This window comes from Lytechinus pictus, unplaced genomic scaffold (assembly GCF_037042905.1).
Source record: "Lytechinus pictus isolate F3 Inbred unplaced genomic scaffold, Lp3.0 scaffold_19, whole genome shotgun sequence".
NCBI classification, from domain to species: Eukaryota; Metazoa; Echinodermata; class Echinoidea; order Temnopleuroida; family Toxopneustidae; genus Lytechinus; species Lytechinus pictus.
The window spans coordinates 5,337,595-5,359,040 of record NW_026974140.1 but is presented as its reverse complement, the minus strand read 5'-3'; positions in this window follow the sequence as shown (position 1 = coordinate 5,359,040).

Genomic DNA, 21,446 nt, shown 5'->3' with positions numbered 1-21,446 from the left:
ACCCAATCAGAAGTGAAAACGCAAAAAAAAAACATGACTCATTTTATCTCATGAAATGTTCCCACCGAAGACGACGGAATGTCTGGCTTCCAAGACCTTATCGGACAGGCTGTTTCATGTCTGTCAACACCGCGGCAACTTCACAGAAACAAATTCTTTCACACCCTCCTTATTCCGAAAAATCCATGTAAATTACTTTCTTTTTGTTGTCAACACCCTTCTGCATTGATCTTTTGAAGTATACACCGCGGCAACTTCACAGAAACAACTTATTCTTTCACACCCTCCTTATTCCGAAAAAGTCCATGTAAATTACTTTCTTTACAGTTGTGATATTTTTGGCATTTCTTTACGTAATCAAATTATCATTTTTATTGTGCTGTCCTGCATGAAGAGTTCATATTTTTTTGGATCCTGCAGACTGAATAAATAAAACGTTGCTTTTTAATGCAGGTTCCCTCATGTTTCTATTCGCCGTATTATTCAATTTAAATAAATGATGCCATGTCTGATTTGTACGTCATGTTAATTCTTCTGATGTAATATTTGTTTGTATTATGTTCATGATTATGACTTGTGAAATAAGTGAAATAATGTCATATCTCAAAATTGACGAAGAGTTCCCCATAGCAAACTTCAGAATATTTTTCTATTGGAAAACTCACCGGCACCGACCAGGGACACCGAAGGAGGGGGCAACTCTTTTCATATAATAATTAACAAGTGAGTATTCTCGTCTGATCATTGTTACATTATGATGATACCCTTACCCCCACCCTAATTCAGAATCCAACCCCTGACCCCTACTGGGATAGATAGAAGGGGTAATTAAGGGCCACCCCATCGATCCTCCATAATATCCCATGTATAGGAAGTTGAGACTCATGGCGGAAAAAGGAGTCGAATCGAGAAATGTAAACGAGCTATGTAGGCCCCCTCCCCGTGTAAAAAAAATCAATATAGGCCTATGGCACATCGATCCCTTGAAATCAGATGTAAATTCAATTTGACAGTCGCATTGGATACCTAATTTATTTACATATATATCGGGTTACATTGGTATAAAAGCCCCATAATAGCGTGACTTTTTTGTCACTTTTTGTCAACGCTTTAAAATGTCCATGTTTGAACCAGGGATATTGCATATCCCTGTTTGAACTATATTTTCACTCATGACAGGGCATGATAGACGAAGTGTTAGAAAAATGTTCCCATAAAAAAACAGATTACGGATGCAAAAGTCAGCGGGGGGGGGGTCTCTCACCGAAAACATTTTTTTTCCAACTCTCCGCTCAATCATATAAATGGCCTCCAATTTTCAGGGTTTTTTTTTTTTGGGGGGGGGTGTAAACGGATTCTTTGCAGGTTTTGGCAGAAATTATTATTGTAATTCAGGAGATAGGAGATACGTACGTTTTGGGGAAACTTTTCTCCAATTAGGATTTTTTTTTTTAATATCCATTTATTTATTTTTGCTAAGAGCAAGGGCGCAGGACCGAGGGAACCCCCCCCCTCCGCCTATACATTAGAAAATAAAAAAATAACTGACATCTCGTAGAGTAATTTTTGTATCCTAATTTTACAACAATCAGTATGTTACTGTTAAAAATAAAATCTTAAATGTGTGTGATTGTGAGAGGGCATATATACATATATTGTGCGTAAACATTGCAAATTAAAACATTGATTTCTTAGATTTTTTAATAAACAAAATATACTTTAGTAGGCCTTAACAATTGATTACTAATCAAGCTATACACACCGGGGATTCCCCTATTTTAATTTAGCCCCGGGATTTAGCCCCCAGAGCTGAGCTAGAGCGAATGTACAGTTGCAACGTGCAGGTCCATGCTTTACACACGTAGTTTTTTAATCCACTCTAACTCCATTATTCCCATGCCACCATCACGGTCACAGACCTTCTCACACACAAGTGTAAACATCCTTGTACAGAATTCCCTGTATCACACGTATATGCCGCCATTATGCCATGTGCAATATCTCACACACACATGACCTTCCAAAACATCTCTCCTTGTATCACGGCGATTACACGTGATTAACATTTGTAACTGAGGAGGGGGGGGGGGGGGCTGAATGTTCCTAAGAGAAAGATTGTGCTAGCCTTCATCCTTTCACATTTTAAAATTATTTTCATTTATTTTATTTGGATGATATCCGTTCACAACGTTACAGAGTTTCAACGAACTTTACAAATCATAAAAATTGCCTGAATCAAGACTAATACATGGTCTCCGTTCGCGATAGGCCCCTCCCACCACTTCGCGCGATCTTCAACTTCATGACGATAATTACGTCACGTACACGTCATATGGAGGTTTTTGCTTTGCATTTTAAAATTTAACAATAAATTCACAAATTTTGTTTTCTTAAATTAATCTAGATATAAGACTTCGTCTCAAAACCATCTTTTTTAAGAATGAAAAGTCCCAAAACGGGCCCCAAGATGTTTTAATTGAATATCTTTAAGTAGAATAGGGTGGGTCCTTCAAAAAGATTATACAGCTCAGCACGCACTTCCAAGACGGTCCCTGAGACATGAATTTAGGGAAAATCCCAAAAGATGCAGCAAATGCAGAATTTTTATTGGTCAAATTTTGGAGGGCGCCGCCCCCAAATCAAACTTAGCTCGCTCACACGCAATCCTGGTGACGTCATGGTGACGGGTCGCGTGTGCAAAACTTTGAATTTCCCCATTGACTTTATACACGTACAAACTCTGCAGTTCATGTGGAATACAAGGACAAAGTACGATATTTTCCCATTCAAAGAACAAGTAGAGGTAAGCCATTCGAAAATATAGAATACTAAATAATTACTGACAAATAATTACCGATCCTTTTAATGCCAAATATATCATAGCTACCTGAAATAACTCAATTTAGGGTGAAATTATCAGTCAAGAGGGATGCATTATTGGGGCTTCGTAGGATCAACGGACGCGCTCGACGCACTCGCAATGGTATGTAGGGATTTTGATAGAGCAAATACCGAATGTACCGTTGTCCCTATTGTAACCGATTTTGCAATCGGCAACCGATTCCATTTGATTTCACCACAATCGGCAATCACTTGCCGATCTTCGATCGTGAACTTTTCCCTTGAACTTTTCCCTTGAACTTTTCCCTTGAACTTTTCCCGTGAACTTTTCCCTTGAACTTTTCCCTTGAAGGAAAAAATCGAAAATAAAAAATCGGCGTAGATCTGGTTACAGTGCGTGATCGCTCAGAACATATTTCAAGATTGTTTTTGAGGTGCTAGCTATTTAGAGGTCGCATTATTCAGGGAGAAAGACGCGGTATTATCTATAGCGATGTTTAAGAGGATAGATATCTTCTCTTCCAACTCATGGTGATAGCGGATGCCGCCGTGAACTTTGAAAGGTCGTATTACCGACGGAGCTCACTGCGTTACTCTCTTACATCGTTTATGATTATATACATTTTATTTTCAACCTCGTGGTGATAGCGGATGCCGCCGTGAACTTTGAAAGGTCGTACTATTGACGGAGCTCATTGCGTTACTCTCTTACATCGTTTATGATGATTTACATTTTATTTTCAACCTCGTGGTGATAGCGGATGCCGCCGTGAACTTTGAAAGGTCGTATTACCGACGGAGCTCACTGCGCTACTCTCTAACTCCGTTTACAATGAAATAAATCTTCTCTTCAACCTCGTGGTGATAGCGGACCCCGCCATAAACTTTTAAAGACTGTACTATTGACGGAGCTTAATGCGTTACTCTCTTACATCATTTATGATGATATACATTTTATTTTCAACCTCGTGGTGATAGCGGATGCCGCCGTGAACTTTGAAAGGTCGTATTACCGACGGAGCTCACTGCGTTACTCTCTTACATCGTTTATGATGATATACATTTTATTTTCAACCTCGTGGTGATAGCGGATGCCGCCGTGAACTTTGAAAGGTCGTATTACCGACGGAGCTCACTGCGCTACTCTCTTACCCCCTTTATAATGATATAAATCTTCTCTTCAACCTCGTGGTGATAGCGGACCCCGCCGTGAACTTCAAATTGATTTGAAAACGCTAGCTACCCAAAACATTTTAATAACATATTTCAAATCATCGTGCGTGCTTGCGTCTTCTACTTCATTTTAATTGCACTTGCGACTTTAGGATGATGCGTCGTAAGAGATCATTCCAATAATTCTAAATCGCTAGCACCTAAAAATACTTTTAAAAGATGTCCCGCCGATCGTTCATTAACCTGTGATCTAAGAGAAATATTTTCATTTTATTTTCCTTTGCGCCTTCGCTTGGAAGATGCGTCTTTCGTTTATCTTTCTAATAAAAATCACTCGGTTTATTTTAAAGCAATAACACCTCAAAACCCCTGGCTTTAAAACATGTTCCAAACGATCGCGCATGTTGGCGACTTCCATTCCAATGCATTCGTCTTTGTGACTTTGTCAGGAAGATGCGCGCGACCGCGAACAACATTTTGATGTATTCCTTTGTTTTTAAACATCGCCGATTCGATTTCGATTTTAGAAGCTTAACTGCCGATCCGATTTTCGATCTGATTTTTGATCCGATTTACAACATTAATCACTAGTAATACCAAGTCCGCAATGCGACCAAGATCTGTGATGTCACACACGTACAAGTACAACTCCCTCATTACTTTAGTACTTATTTCACTTATATTCTCACTTTTATAGAGTCTATCACAAGGTGAGGTGTTCTCTTTATGAGAGGACAAGTACAGATGTTTCACAACATAATATCATTGATGGATCGTTTGTCATATGATTAGAATGAGCAAAAAGAGATGTTTTGGGGTATATTTTCAGTGTCCAAAAGGGGAGAGTTGTTCATCTGTAACATCATAGATCTTGGTCGCATTGCCAATGGGAGGATCTCCATAGCATTAGTGATCTCGACATTCAAATGCTCATAACTCTTCTATCGCTAGTCCTATTTTACTCAAACTTTTGTTGATCTTATTCTTTGATTTTTCTGCTTTCACAAAAGCTAACTTGCTCCAAGAGTTTCATTCTCCTTTAAACAAAAAATTTCTAACGATACTAAGGCTAAGCTAAGTGAAAGGAGAAATTCATCTTGACAAAGTCGAGTTTATTATAAAAATGTGAAGTTTTTTGTACACTTAAGTTTAGTAAATTATTTTTTAGCAAAAGAATGGCGCTAGGGCCTAATTTGAATTTAAAAAATAGCCTAAACCTAGCCTGGGATTTTAGATTTATTTTAGAGAAGTGCTTGGGCTCCGCATCGACGGCTAGCAGCCTTTTTCTTTGAGGAGTTTTTTAACATTTTAATATTTTTTAATTTCTCCTCGTACATAGACGGCTCGTGATCATGCAGCTGCCATTTGATGATTTGTCAATGCAAAAAAAAAAGAATTCATGAAAGTATCTAAAACGAACTGGACCAAAAGCAAAATAAAGATCATTATTCCATTCTGGCCTGAAATGCACCAAAACGGGAAAAAATAAACTTAAAAGGACAAAAAAACAGTGACTTACTTTGGCTGTCGCGCAACTCCCACTTCCCACTCATTCAATGAACAAGGTTATGATATAAACTTGTTCTCAGTTACATCTCCATGACATGTGTGGCAAATTAAGGGTGGCAATGTTTGTCTTATTTTTTCTTTTTCTATGGGACAAATGCTTGATTTTCTTACACTGTCAGTTTCCATTGCAGCTATTCATCAAATAACTTGGCTCTTTTATGTAAATTGGATTCTTTAAATTATTTTTTCTAAATTAAAAATAGAGATTGAAAAATGAAAATTTTCTTGCCATATTACTTTCCACCAATAGAGGGCGTACACAAAAATATGCCCAAAATTCGAGTTTTTGAGCGCTCTGGTGAATACAAAAATTATTCCCAAGTTACTAATGAAAAATAAATTGCAACTGTATGGAAATTAGTAATTTTGATCACAAAAGTGATATTTTTAATGATTTTTAAAGTGTGTACTATGTACAGCATTGGCATACCATAGTCCTACCTCTAGATTCCCTACAGGCAGGATGGTTGCAGTGAACAAGTGCCACTTCCCTGGTTTATCTGAACGTAATACATAAACATATGGCCATTGAGTCCCTTTATAGATTGAGTTAGAACTTCGGTCTCAGTGACTGGCGAGTGGAGCCAACGGAGTTCAGCGGAACAACCAATATAACAGACCGAAGCTTTTGGTTGAGGCTTAGCCCTAGTTTTGATATGGAGTGAACTTAGTGACCAAATGATTTGCCTGCAGCAGCTCACCCGTTTGTTCGCCACATGTTTCCCATGATTTTGGTCGCTAACAATAAACATTATGAATCCAAGCGAAGGGATGTCTGAGAATCGGAACAATGTTGAGAATGAGATCTAAGCTGAAAAAGCCCGAAAAAGGGTCGTTCCCGATTGTGATATTCAGAAAAGCGATGGGCATATTGACCTTGAAATATGATGAGACTTGCTATGACATTTCTGATCATGACAATTACTGGTGGGGAAATTCTTTCTGAGTCGGCCAGTGCGAAACTGCATTAGCGCCAAAAAAAATATTGCCATTGGACTGGTGCATGGGCCATGGACATGCTGAATGAAGCTAAGGTGTGAGGAAGATCCATCAAAGAATGTTTTATATAATAAACTAAATAGCATAAGTAGTTTTCATTTTTTTATTTGTGTCATCTTAATATATGTGAGCAACGTTCCATTTGGTTTCTAAAAAGGTATTGTGAATTAAAAAAAAATCAAGGAAATGCCATTATCTCAAAATTTGCATGTTTGAAATCGCATTTTGCACCCTTCTCTCCCTTCTGGGTCCAACATTTGCCTTAACCTTTGAGATCTCTTTGTAAGTATGCAAATTTGAATGCAACATTTTAGTGCATGTCACACCCAAAATTGCTCAAAAACCTGAATTTTTTTTAATCCAACACAAATTGTACTTTTTGCCAACATTTATGTATCATTATTGCTACCATACTTTTTCCATTGGAAAATCATTAAAAAGCAAAAGGCTGAAAGGCCGAAAAACAGAAATTCAAGAGAAATTTTAAGAAAGAATAAAACTAAAGAAAAAAGATATATATTTTTTAGACTAAGATTCCAATCCTACAAAGAGTCTGTGAATAAAAAATAGCAGTTAGGGGACCTTCTTAGCAAACATCTGATTTCACACAAGAATTAGCATAATTAATAGGTAATTACATTTTTTGACGAATTTGATCTTACAATATCAAATAATTTTTATTTCAAAATATATTTTGGCCATTTAAAGGTCAAGACCACCCCAGAAAAAAGTTGCTTTGAATAAAAAGAGAAAAATTAAACAACCATACCCTGTAGCGCTGAAAATTTCATCAAAATCAGATGTGAAATAACAAAGTTACAATGACAATTTAAAATTTCGCTCCTTATAAAAAAAAAAATATGCACAACTCAGTGATATGCAAATGAGAGAGTCAATGTCCCTCACTCACTATTTCTTTTGTTTTTTATTTTACGAATTATACAATATTTCAATTTTTACAGATTAAAGGACCCTCTTGTTTGAACCACAAAATGTTAAAACAATGATTATAGATACACATGTCCAGGAAGGAATGAAACTTCGTATCACATGACAATGTGGGGAAAATTAGAATATTTCATATTCCACGTTTTGCAATGAAACACAAAATAAATAGTGGATGATGTCATCCATCTCCTCATTCGCAGAACAAAATTTTAAACAATTGCAATCAAATTTGTGTTTGTTTTTGAACTCAAAGAAAGTCAAATATTACTGTTTTCATGAAAGGTCTGATAGTATAACTACACCTTATCTTACAGTTTTGTAGACTCTAGGGGATTTTGTAGATTACACGCCACGCGTAATTAATTTTTTTGAGATATAGCGCCATGCGTAATCCATGTCATTGATGAAGCGCCACTCCTAATTCCACGAGCGCCATGCCTGATTCTACTCATGATTAACCCTCATTCTCCCGGGGTATTTTGATTCTTGTCATTCCCGGGGGGGGGGGGGGCCATTATGGCCCCCCCCTAAGATCTCGGCCGCCGATCGAGCGAGCGACGCAAAAATTTGCACGCTGGTAGTTTGCGATGTAATCTACAAGGCTGTATGGTAAAATTTTCCAAAATAATGAGATTTTATTTTATATGAATTAATTATGCTAATTTATGCATAAATCATACTTTTTGCTCTAATTCACTAAATAAAGCTCCTAGAATGCTTATTTTTGGTAAAAATATTCTTTGTAGCATTGCTAACAATCGCAATTAAAAAAACTTCGGTTTGGAAATCAATTTCTTATGTATTTTATTGTTTTATGAATTTCTTATGTATTTCCTTGTTTTTTTACTTTTTGTTTTTTATTGTTTTTTCAATGGAAATCGTTCCAGACTTAATTCTGACCATAAAAAAGGCAAAATTAATTAAGTTTAATCAGTAAAAGTAGAAATAATGATACATTTATGAATTTTGGCTAAACACACAATTTGCATTGAATTTGTACATGAAGTCACGTTTATGAGCAATTTTGGGTCTGACATGCACTTACATAATGTTGCGTAATGTCGTAACCGTGTACCCGGGTGTCACAAAATTGGTCTCAAAATTTGCGCGAGACTTGAAAGTAAAAAGTCGGTAAGCGGCGAGGTCAAAAAATTTTGCGCAGCAGATATATCGCGAAAATTGTCGAGGGGGGGGCCATTATGGCCCCCCCCCGGGAGAATTAGGGTTAAAATACGCAAAGCAAGTGCCTGGTGCCTGGTCCACGACCGCGGCCATGCCAGCACCACTCCGCTCGCATAAGATATTTATAAGTCAAATACACAACACATCATATTCACCTCCCTGACAGTGTAGGCATGGAGGTTGTGGTGAGCGTGTACCCGTTTGTTATTTGCCTGCATGGCGACCTGGTACAGCTTTCGCTACACATTTTCTCTCCACTATGATGTGTAACACAGGTACAGGGACACACACAATCAATGAGAAACAATTACCTCCAGATCGATTTCCCTAGTTATTGCCATGATTTTAATCAAATTTTCATGGGTAATTAAATGAAATAAAAGCTTGGATTATGATAATCCCTACACTATGTACATGATTTGTAAGACCAAGGTTTCACATAAATATGTTATAAATAATATACATGTAATTGTAAATATAATTGTAAATATAATGATAATATAAAGGTCATCTAGGGGTCGAAAGGTCAAGTTTTGTTCAAACTGCTCTCATTTCTTTATTTCTGCATCAATAGTATTCACATTATGTACAAATGATCCTTGGATAATATCAAATGTGTGTCCATGAGGATGATGGCCTGGGGTCAAAGGCCATGTAGGGGTCAAAAGTCAAATGATATGAGGTCATGTCCTTCTTTTTTCAAGACTTTGTTCAACTTGTTCTTATTTCCTTATTTCTGCATCAATTGTGTATGTGTTCTTGCGGATGATAAGGTCAAATGTCATCTAGGGGTATATCATATTGCATATTTCATTAATCAGGTGAGAGTAGACTCATGGTTCGCGAACCACCTTGTTTTTATTGCTCTTGTTATTGAGGTGGCAAGCGCGATGTCAGGGCTAACGGAAGTGAATCACTCATTGCTCCTGCTTTTTTTTTCACCATCTATATATACTAACATCCTTACCAAATCATGGGCACACAGGAGTTCACTGTATATAAACATCTAAATTGTATTTCTGTCTACATGTACTTTATTGCAATAATCCTCAGAAGCAACGATCATGTCAAATTGAATAGGGCCTAGAAAAAATAGTTTTTGATAACTTTGAACTATTATTACTTGACATTTTGTAAGAGATTTGGGAAAGGTGATTGCTTTCATCTGTTTGGGTTCAGGTGACAGGGCCCTTATACATGTACTATGTAAGTTCCTGGAGTTTAGGGGTTTTGAGGGGGAAGAAATCGCAATTCCGAGGTACATGTACATATTTGTGTTTCATGGATTTATATGTGACCTTTAGTTGAAGAAACATTCATGAATATAAATAAGTATTGTAAACTACAGTGGCATCATTGTTATTCTTGTGTGGTGTACATATTTTAAGATTATTACTAACTATAACACAACCTTTCACGGTCTGATCCTTGTAAACTCCATGCTAAGCGATTGATTTTGGGGCCAAATTTTATTATACATACATTTAGATTGCATTGATCATAAGTTTACAATCAATCAAATTTACAAATTTACCATGTACCTACATGTTGGCTAGGCTGCAAATTAGCATTCAAATCAACAATTTCTTGGGTGCTACAGCCTACAGAAGTAGGCCTACATGTTGTACTTTGTATTTTACTGGTACAGTGTACATGTACCTGTATATGAATTCTGTTTCTTTTACCTTTCATTGCTGCTTTTATTATGCATTCGGAATGATTCCGTAATTATGACAATGTACATTGTAGACCTGGGCCCGTCTTAATACAAAGAGTTGCGATTGATCCAATCGATCGTAACTCTATGAAAATCCATCGTCATATTTTTTCTATAGGAAATTGGCACAATGTCCTAAGTTGTAAACAAAGAGAAACACAGTGAACTTTCAAGAAAACAATGAATGCATGAATATACATCATAGTTAGAAAATATTTGGAACAAACATGCATAATAGATGTTGACGTTTTTGGCCGTCCATAGTTACGATTGATTGGATCAATCGCATCTCATTGTAAGACAGGGCCCAGCTTGTAGTTGGGTCAAAATCCAGATCGGATTAAGGTCTTATTTTCTTTGTTCCCAATTGGCTCTTCTGAACTTGGGGTTTAATTTAAACTCTTGTCTAAAGTTGTGGTTCAACTATGGATAGCCAATCTTGACACAAATCTTTAAACAATAAAGTTTTGAAGTATTAACTCTGTTACATTCAGATCATTCACATCTGTTTGGGAATAATTATTTGCCCTTATAATGAAAGAGCACAGTAACAGTTTTGGCTTCCCATAATTTAAGCACATAGACCATGGCCAAAGTTACATGTAAAACTGACTTCAGAATACAGGCCCATGTCTTTAGCTAGATTGAAACTATTGTCAAATCTGCAAAAAAATGAAAGTTGTATGAATGCAATTTGCAAAATAAAGGGTGAAATTATCGAATCATTTACATGTAGGTGTTATGCAAACCGTTTTATGATAAATAAATAGCAAAATTGTGAAAAATCTTAAATTTCATATTTTCTGATTTTGATAATTTAATACTTTTGATTTTTTGTGTCTCTTCAGAACAACTATTTATTGGGGTGGACTTGAGTTTAAGCTCCTACACTCTCATTTCATAAACAATACATATTACAGTACATGTACACAGAGCCTTGTGTATTGCCCCTACATGTATGTGCAGGTTGCAATGATAACAAGTTTGTTTGACAAAAACATTCTCAAACTGGTGTACTTGTATCAGACACTTGGAAAACATGTAGCTCTTTGAATAAAGTTTCTGTATCTTCGATCAACACATTCAGACAGTAAGTTTCCAAAATGCTGTCAGCAGAATCTGAGCTCTGTTCCAGACATTGCATTTATTATGCAGGGATTAAGATGAGCTTGCATTTTCAGACAAGTTTGCACCTGTCTACCCATATTCATGTACAGTATGTAAATTGAATTTACTATGGAATGAGTCAATGTTTATAATCTGTAGTACATGAATGGTCAACGTTAAAGTTTACATGCAAGACTCTCTTTTGACACCTAACTCCGCAACCGTAAGTCACTTTTCAACCAAACTTGGATGGTAGATGGACTTAGGGAACCTGCATGTTATGCTGCAGTCAGAGGTCACATGGTAAGGTCAAAGGTAATTTCCAGGTCAACGTTAAAGTTTACATGCAAGACTCTCCTATGACACATAACTCTACAACCGTAAGTCACTTTTTGACCAAACTTGGGTTGTAGGTGTACTTAGGAGACCTGCATGTTATTGTGTTCGGAGGTCACATGGTATATGGTCAAAGTTCATTTTGAGGTCAACATTAAAGTTTATGGGCAAGACTGTTACGACAAGTGTTATTCCATCCCGGTCATTTCACAATGAAGTTTCGATACAATTCTGTTGCGTGCCCTCGCAAATCACAATATTTCTGGTTATTTTCGTAAGTGGGTGAGACACACAAAACTGCTTATGCCTTGTTTTTTATAATTCCAAGTATCTTGTTTGATGTAAAGCAGTAGAAACATGATTAGATGTCTATTGTTAAATTTAGAGTCTTAGACAGACATTATCCATTAGAAATGTTAGAACTACATGTAATCAGCCTAATTTTCTCATTAATGAGACATAAATATTTTTGTCGGGTGGCCTTATTTTCCCCAACGAAATGGGCCAATAAGGCCTCCTGCTTAAAACATATTAATGTTGCTGTATTCAAAGTAAAAATAGTTCAGTTGTTTTGATACAATCACTTACCATTTACTCGTAACAATCATATTATTAACATTTAGTTATTTAACTTGCACCCCCATTTTGGCCTTTTTAGGACTACAATACATGTAATTTATTAATTTATTAATACTACATTCAATATTATGAAAAAAATAAAAATTCTTGGATCGTGTTTTCTACTGTCACAGATCTATTGTTTATCTACGTGTTTTATTGGTAGTGGACACATACATTTAGTGGTGATGTCTACACTACATTTTAAAGCTAAAATAGATATAACCATAGAGTTTTAATTATGGGCTATTTCACATTAAGTGTACACTTCTGAAAAAATGGATTTTCCCCCTTTTTATTTGTAGCATTCAATTTATTGTACTTGCGATTTGGTTTGATGCACCTGATCTATTCCAATCTACAGTTGCAATTTCATGATGGTTCGAGTACTTTTTCTGTTAATTTTCAGCATTTTTTGTGCATTTTTAACAGAAAATGGAGTCTCATTCAACATTTTCAAAAAAGTTCATTGATATCTTGGATAAATTTGAAGAGAGATGTGTTAAATATTAATGTTATGGAAAAGTACAACTAGTTATCAATATAATAAACTTTATTTGATCGAATTTGACCCATAATTGAGAAACTTATGAATATTCTTGTAAAATGTGTCTTCTCTGTTAAACAAAAAAGATATGTCCTCTCCAGAACATATATGTCACCAGCAGTGAATTAAATTGATAAATGAGTGCAAAAACTCTGCTAATTCAATCTTCAGAATGCATGTAAGTCAAGACATATGTCAAATCTTTGACTCCAATTTGCTGGATACTTTTTATCTCTTGGCTATTTTGATGTATCAATTCTCTGTTAAAAGTGCGTCCTCTCCAGAACGTTAAACTTTTTCATTTTTTGAAGCACTAAGGAATCTGATACCCATTATTGTGGTGTAGAAATAATAGTATACTTCAGTTCAACATTATGAGATTGAATTTTCCCTCTTAATTCATATAGATGGTGAGTAATTCACACTTATGCAAAGTTAAATGGAATGTCCTCTCCAGTACAAAGGTACTTCATTTTTTAACAATGTGCAGAAATAATAATTTTAACAAGAAAAGCCCTTCTTTTATGTAAGAAAATAATGATCTGTTGTTGGTCACAGAGATATAATTCATAAAATATCATTTTATTTATGAGAATTCCATTCTCAATTGAATTATATTTTACATTATCAATATAATTGGGCAATATAGGAGGATCAGACGAAAAAATTCTCACACCATGTTTGGATATTCAAGAAAATTTAATGTGATACTATTTGTAATTGTGTAAATGACAAAATCTGCTGATCCTGGCACTTATATACTACCCTTACAAGCAGCAAACTGTATGGTTTCATGTTGTTCTGGAGAGGACATTTATTTTAACACAATGGTTGCATTTACTCTTGGGTCACTTGTACACATATCTAGAGCTAACTACTGATTTATTTTTATTTTAAAGTTGTAGGGTGGCTAAATGGCATTATGGTTCTTACTACAGGGCAATTCCATGTTGCTCAAATTACACATTGTAGGCACCCTAGAATATATTGTAATTGCCACATTTTTTACCATGGAGTTTGACAATCTCTTCTGTACAAGGTGTGTGATTTCTTAATACACCTTGGGATATTATTATAATTTGATTCAACAAGTCTATCAGAAAATTTTGAAATTATGCAAACTTTTGGTACTAATAAGAGCATGACTTTATAAAAATAAAAAAAAAGCCTCATACACTGTACAGTATGTACATACCAAGCAGTGGGTAATGGGTATGTGATTTCTGACAGAGGTTCACAAGTGTACATGTAGAAGCTCAAAATTTTAGAAACATAATGATTGACAATTTTACCAAAATTAGTTTTACTCATGTTACACATTACATAATCATTGTCATGCTCCTGACCATGAAACTTTAACAGCTTGAAGCTGAATATTTAGATACATGATTATTCAATATTTGGGGCATAAAACTGTTTCTTACATGTATAACCTACATGTATTTTATATGGTTAATCGTCAACATTCAAGTAAAATATTCTAGTTATAGTACATTTTATTAAGTGAAGTGGTGCAGAGTGAAAAATATTGTCCTTCTATTCTCTTTAAAAATTAAATCATGTGCAAGTTTATGTGGTTCACTCAGGAGACTCTTATATTTTAACCGTAGTTAGTCCTTTAAGATTTTTATCATTGTTAAATTTTTTTACAACTAGCAAAATGAGTATTCAAAATATATCTATAGACTCAACTGTGCAATCTTATCCAACCAAACACGTGAATCAAGCAAACCTATCTGATGATACTTGTACATTATAACTACATGTTCTTGAAGAACAGAATAATCTTGTAAAAGATAATTAAATTACTCTGACCAAAACATTTTCTCTATTGCATTTCTTGATGAAAGAAAATATACCCCAATAAAAAAAATGTGAAAACAGAAAGTGCTACCCTTTGTCCTCTACCAAACTAAAATCAAATGCAGATGTACATGTATATTGGTTGGTATCCATTTGTAATTCTCACCCAGGTTAATCATTTAATTTATATTTCTACTTGAAAGCAATGTACATGTACATATAGTACCAAAATGGTAGAAATTATTGGTAGTAAGCATTTGGCCATATGCAATAATCAGATCGACTTGTATAACGAAAGATACAGTTTCATTCATCATTATTGATGAAAAGTCTGAGAAAGGTGTGATCAGAAGACCTGAAATGGCTGTGATTTTTGGTTAAATCAGGTTTATCTTACTTGATCTTCAAGCTTTTCTTGCGGAAGAAAATTTTATCTCTAGGATTTGGTCACTATCAATGCACTCGTTCTGTGACTATGACTTGGTAGTCACCCATATTTCCTACTGCAATTACTTCTCCTGGGTAAAGGACCCCTTCATTCTCAACAGCATACAATGTAGCACTAGCCAGTCTCACCGAAATGGACAGTATCATGGCTCATGGTTGATAGTGATGTGGGCATGCTACTTTCATCAAGAGGAGCATCTTCCAGAAGCTGGTATGCAGCCACACTCCCCATGCGCCTTGAAAAGATTCTATTTGATAGGCTTTGATTTCTGAAAAAATTATTGCAGAATAAAGCTTGTTTCTGTGATCGCTTTGATTCATTAGTGAAACACTGAAATTCATCATACCTGATGCAGCAGCAACAGGAGTGGAAGACATTGAACCATTCGTGACAATTGCCTTTTGTGTTTTACCTGCATTCAGACATCATGCTTTATAAAACCCTGATCCCTTAAAACTGGACCTTTTCCCTGCTAGGTCGCAAGAAATTTTACTTCAGATTGATCTGTTGTCTGGCTTTAAGAACTGGTATTGCTTCAGCAAATATACTGGTTTTTAAACAGCATTGCTAGTCCATCAGACTGCCAACACTTTGTTCTTTGCGTGATTCAAGTTGTCACATACAATCAGGAGTCAAGTTTTCCTGCAGACCACTTTGCCACTGTCTTTGGTTCCAGTGTGCACTTTGAATATCATCTTGGCAACACATGTATAGTTTTTTGACAAATCCACAGGCACAAACTATGTGGGAGTTTACTACTTAATAGTAGTAGCCTAGTAGTTTATATCGCATAAATTTTAGCACTGTCGAAAGGAGACCTCTTTGCAGATTTAGCTTCTTTTTTTTTTTCTCTCTACAGTGCAACACTTTTCAGGGTTTCTTCTTAAAGTTGGTTACAATAATTAAGTTCCTTCAGCTAAAAAACCAAAGACGGGGGTATTTAGTCACTCTCTGCATTAACATACTGCCATTTATCTGTTCTATATGAACTCGAATCGATAGCAATAATAATAATCATAATAATTATAAAATGTTATTAATAATAATAATAGTGATGGTAATAATAACAAAAACAACAATAATAAAAAATTTTGATAATAATAATAAAACACTACTACAACTACTACTAATATCATAGTAATAATGGTAAATAATACAAAAAATTTTTCATTAATCATGTTAAACATAGTCAAAGCAGGTGCTAAATGTGCACTTATGTGATGTTATTTTTCATGAAGACCCGATGATAACTATGAAAAATGAAAGGCCTATGCCAGTATTATTAAAGGTATGCCTACATGTATTTTAATAATTAATAGTATATGTACTTTGTTAAACATTGTCCTCTGATACTACAGGACACCTGTGTAAGTTTTCATTTTGGCAAATGGGCTGCATTTTTAGTGTTTTAAGCATTCATCATTTACTACTGCACCAGCAGTTAAATATACAAGGAACGTTGGTTTGGATAATATATGCTGATGTTTTAGTTAAAATTCCTACACCTGTAAATAGAACTTTTATTGTTGTATGTAGGGTATATATGTTTACTGTGCATTTCTCTTAAGCAAAGAATGTCAAATGATTAAGTTCCAAGCAAGAAAGTTGCATTCAAATAAACTGTTAAACAAAATGTCCTCTCCAGAATTTATCAATGAGTAACACTTCGAGGGCTCACACTACAAAAATCTAAATAACATTAATAATGAACACACCAAGAAACTTCAGAGGTATCACTTTAATGATAAAATACTGATTATTTGATATGTCAGTGTGTGTTATTAAAAACTTAAACAAATTAGGGCCATATTTTCTGACATGTTATATTTAAGTTGCATTTATGGTGAAAACTTTGTAGTTTATATTATTCCCAAATGTGTCATTTTGCTCTGTAACATTGCAGTAACATTTGGCATGTTATATAAAGTATAATTGATGCACAGTTATTCACATATTAACTCACATTCTTGGAGTTCATACATGTAGGGAATATTGTTAAACAATTGTCCTCTCCAGTATACTGAGATAAATGAAGGTTTGGAAGCTCATGTTTGATTAGGTCTCTCACTTATTTGACCATTATACCCCTAAATAAATAGTTTAGACCTAAATAAAACAGTGTAATTCAAATTTGAAGCTATATCAAAAGAAAAAAATGGATTCCATGATGTTATTACATAAATTTTACCCCTTTGTATCCCATTTCGCCATACCGCACACTAATTTCATGGCAAAATACAGAATGCCTGAAGGTGAAATGAGTATATTGACATTTGATAAGCAATACAGATGCCTACAAATGAACGCAAAACCATTTGTATAATAGTTACAGGGTTATAAGGTTGATGTGTTTCTTGTTGAACAAAATGTCCTCTCCAGACGCCTATTTTTCTTACCGTATTTCAGTGAACTTTTTAAACATGTAAAAATGGACTTGACGCTCTGTAATTTTAGATATTAAAGGTATATATCATTAAGTTTCAGAATCTGTGAAGTTTTTCACCCAACAACAACTTTCATTTTTGACCCCCAGTGAGACTAAAAGTGTACACTTAGTGTGAAATGACCCTTATGTATTAATTCAGGTCGCCTCATTTGCCCCATCGGACATGTGTTCATAGGCATCCAGTCAGAAAAAAAAAACAGGCAAAGTGGTGAAATTTACTACAGTGCTGGCATGCACAATAACACCTTACACAAGTAAACATTACTGGGTTGGTACAGTAGTGGCAATGCTACTTTCCAAATTTTGATGTGCTGCTTGGTTTGTGCTCCTCCGGGGGGGGGGGGGGGGGCACTCAAATTATATTTAGATGGGGATGTGCCTCACAAAATCCTGAAATGGGGGTCTGAGGAACTGACCACACAGGTAAAATACGGGGTCTTGGGAACTAAATATATACTGGGCGGTGTGAAAAACGGTCTACGGAACAGGATCGCGGTACAGTATACGGTGCATGCTAGCGCTGTGCATGTATTATGTGGGCTCTAGCGGCAAGCTGAGGGAGTTGTGAAGCCGTGCGTGCAGCTCTCGCTGGACAAATTTGGCATGGCTAGGGAACTGAGATGTTTCGTAACTGTGATCTTGCAAGCGGGGCGGGGCAGCTTCTGAACGGAACTTTTGGCATTCAGAGAATCTAGCGAACTGAAAATTAGGTCTGAAAAAGGGGGTCATCTAAGTGGCACGTCCCCGTACCACCAATATATGTGAGTGCCCCCCCCCCCCCCCCCCGGTGCTCCTCCTGGCCATGTGCACTGGGCTGTGAGACGGTCTCTATGCTCAAAATCTGTGCTAAGAAACTGTCTCAGATACTACACAAATAGTAATCCATTTGATCCTACAATTCTCGAGCAGTGAGCTGAAAACTAACAGAGGGCCTCATCTACCCCACTCTCTCCTATACTCTATAAGATTCATAAATGGAATGATTAAACAGTAAAATTAAAAATAATTACAATTATACATGATTAATAAAAAAAATGAATGGATGAGTTGAGTGAGTCAGGAGTAGATGTCTAAATATTAGAGAAAATAAGTTCAATTCGCGTATAACATGTAGGCCTACATGTACACTGTACATCTATGTACATTTTGCTCTATTGAAGAAATAATGTTACTCATAGATGGTATAGTGTTTTATAAAGTCTGATGTATTTATTTTGAATTCACAAGCTTTATAATTATCATAAATTCCAATCAAAAGTTAAACTTGCATAAAAAATGTTGATCTTCTATAAAAGTCAAATAAAAGACAGAGTAATTTTTAAACCCAGATTTTAATTGCAAGTTATGCACGTACCTCTTCTTCTATATATGTGAGTTGAAAGTTTAACAGATTTTTGTGACCCCCAAAAGATTTGATTCTGGGCAAAGTTAATACATGTACATGTAGGTCAAATAATGTAACTTCACTAACTTGTATCTGCACTATTGTAAACAAATATAAGATTATCATATAAACTGTAGGGAAGATAATCAATTTTAGTGCAATGTACTGTACAAGCTGTTATTTTCGCGAATCACAGGGGGGTCCCGACATTTTGGCGGGTTGTTTAATTCGCGATTTGAAGATGTACGGAGCACTTCCACAGCATTTCAAAGAAGCAAAACTAGTGAAAATCATGTACAAACTATGCTCCTATTGGGTTCTAACTGCTATTAAAGCTAATTGAATTTGGAAGTTATGAGCCTCCAAACATGCACCCAAACACATTGACTTGGACTCTTAACACCATTTTCGGCGACCTCATGAGCAATAATGGCTGGTCAGATCCATGTCATAATATACTGTGCGTGTTCAGACTATCAAGTTCATCCAATTTACATTAAAAAAGTACTCTACTTCATCAAGTTTGGCTGCAGCAGTCAATCAAAAATAAGCAAATTTTATTTAAACTTGATTGTTTGGTCACAAATTGGTTGCCAAGAGAGGCTGTATCTTAGCAACCGTTTGACCTTGAGGCAAAATATTTCAGAATTTTTCATCAGATATTTGGGGGCACATTTGGTGCAAGTTTAAGGAAAATCTGAGGGGTCGGTGACAAGCATTGGTTGATTTGATATGGATTGACCCATATATCTGTGTCATAGTAAATTGGTTTCCAGACACACTGTCAATATGAGACTTATGAGGCATCATTTTCAAGGTCTATCCTACCTGACTAGTATTTCTGCCAAATGATTGAATAAGTATCCAAGCACAGTATTATTTCTGGAGTATGACATGCACACCTGTATGGTAGGGGGTCCTAAAGCTGCGCGGGTCCTAAAGCTACGCACCACTCATCGCGCATGCAGTTATTATGGCAAATGCGCTCTCTGTGTGTGGAACTGTGACTGCAGAGTGACGAACGATTCCTATTCAATTTTTTCTACAGAGGCTGCAGTAAATCTCTAAATGCAGAGAAAACCAACAACTGTTTGGAATTTTGGAGTTATATTCGCTTTATTTTCATTTTATCCTATAATAATTTGAATATATTTTAGAAATTGAGGCACAGGAAATACTATTTTTTTGCATGATAAATCGAGTGCGTAGCTTTAGGACCCCTTCTACATCGGGCGGCGAAATCAAGAGGTGTTCGGAAAACACGGCGGGATTTTCGTATTAGTGAGTTTCGTAATATTTTCTTCTTGGTTAACGATCTTTAGAATGTTTGCCACAAATTAGTGAAAGATAATTTGTTGAAATATTAAATTTGGGATAGTTTTTATTGCTTGAAAACAAAGTACGTAGCTTTAGGTCCCCCCATCATACATGTAACCCTAACTAGGCCTCTTTTCAGGATAATGATTTGCAGTTTGCTTCAAAGGTGATTTTATACGCTCATCTAGATGGGACGTATTTATGGTATCACGCTCGGTGTCCGTCCGTCTGTCCGTTAACTTTTCCTTGTAAACACGATAACTTCAGTTTGACTTAGCGTAGGGTCATATAATTTAATATGTATGATACTAGCATGGATCCCACGAATTATATTGATTTTGCGGTCAAAAGGTCAAGGTCACAGTGACATATTTTCATCTTACCCTTCTACAGTCCTTGTAAACGTGATAACTTCAGTTTAACTTAATCTAGGCTTATATAATTTGATTTGTACATGTATGATGATACTAGCATGGGTCCCAGGAAGCCTATTGATTTTGAGGTCTAAAGGTCAAAGGCCAAAATCACAGTGACATATTTTCATCTTACCCTTTTGCAGTCCTTTTAAACGCAATAACTTCAGTTTAACTTAACTTAGGCTCATATAATTTGGTATATGATACTACATGTAGCATGGGTCCCAGGAAGCCTCATGATTTTGAGGTCAATAGGTCAAAGGTCAAGGTCACAGTGACACATTTTCATCTTGCCCTTCTGAAGTCCTTGTAAACGCGATCACTTTAGTTCAACTTAACCTAGGCTTATATAATTTGGTGTGTATGATACTAGCATACATGTAGATCCTAGCAATTCTATTGATTTTGAGGTCAGAAGGTCAAAGGTGTAGTCGCTACCTTCCACTTTTCTTGCTAGACCAATAACTCCATTTTCCGAGTTACAGACGGGCGTATTATGTGCTCGCCTTAGCGACACTCTTGTTATATGTGTGTATATACATGAAGCAATAGAGAAATTCAACACACACATGCCCTTATATCTCATTAATAACAT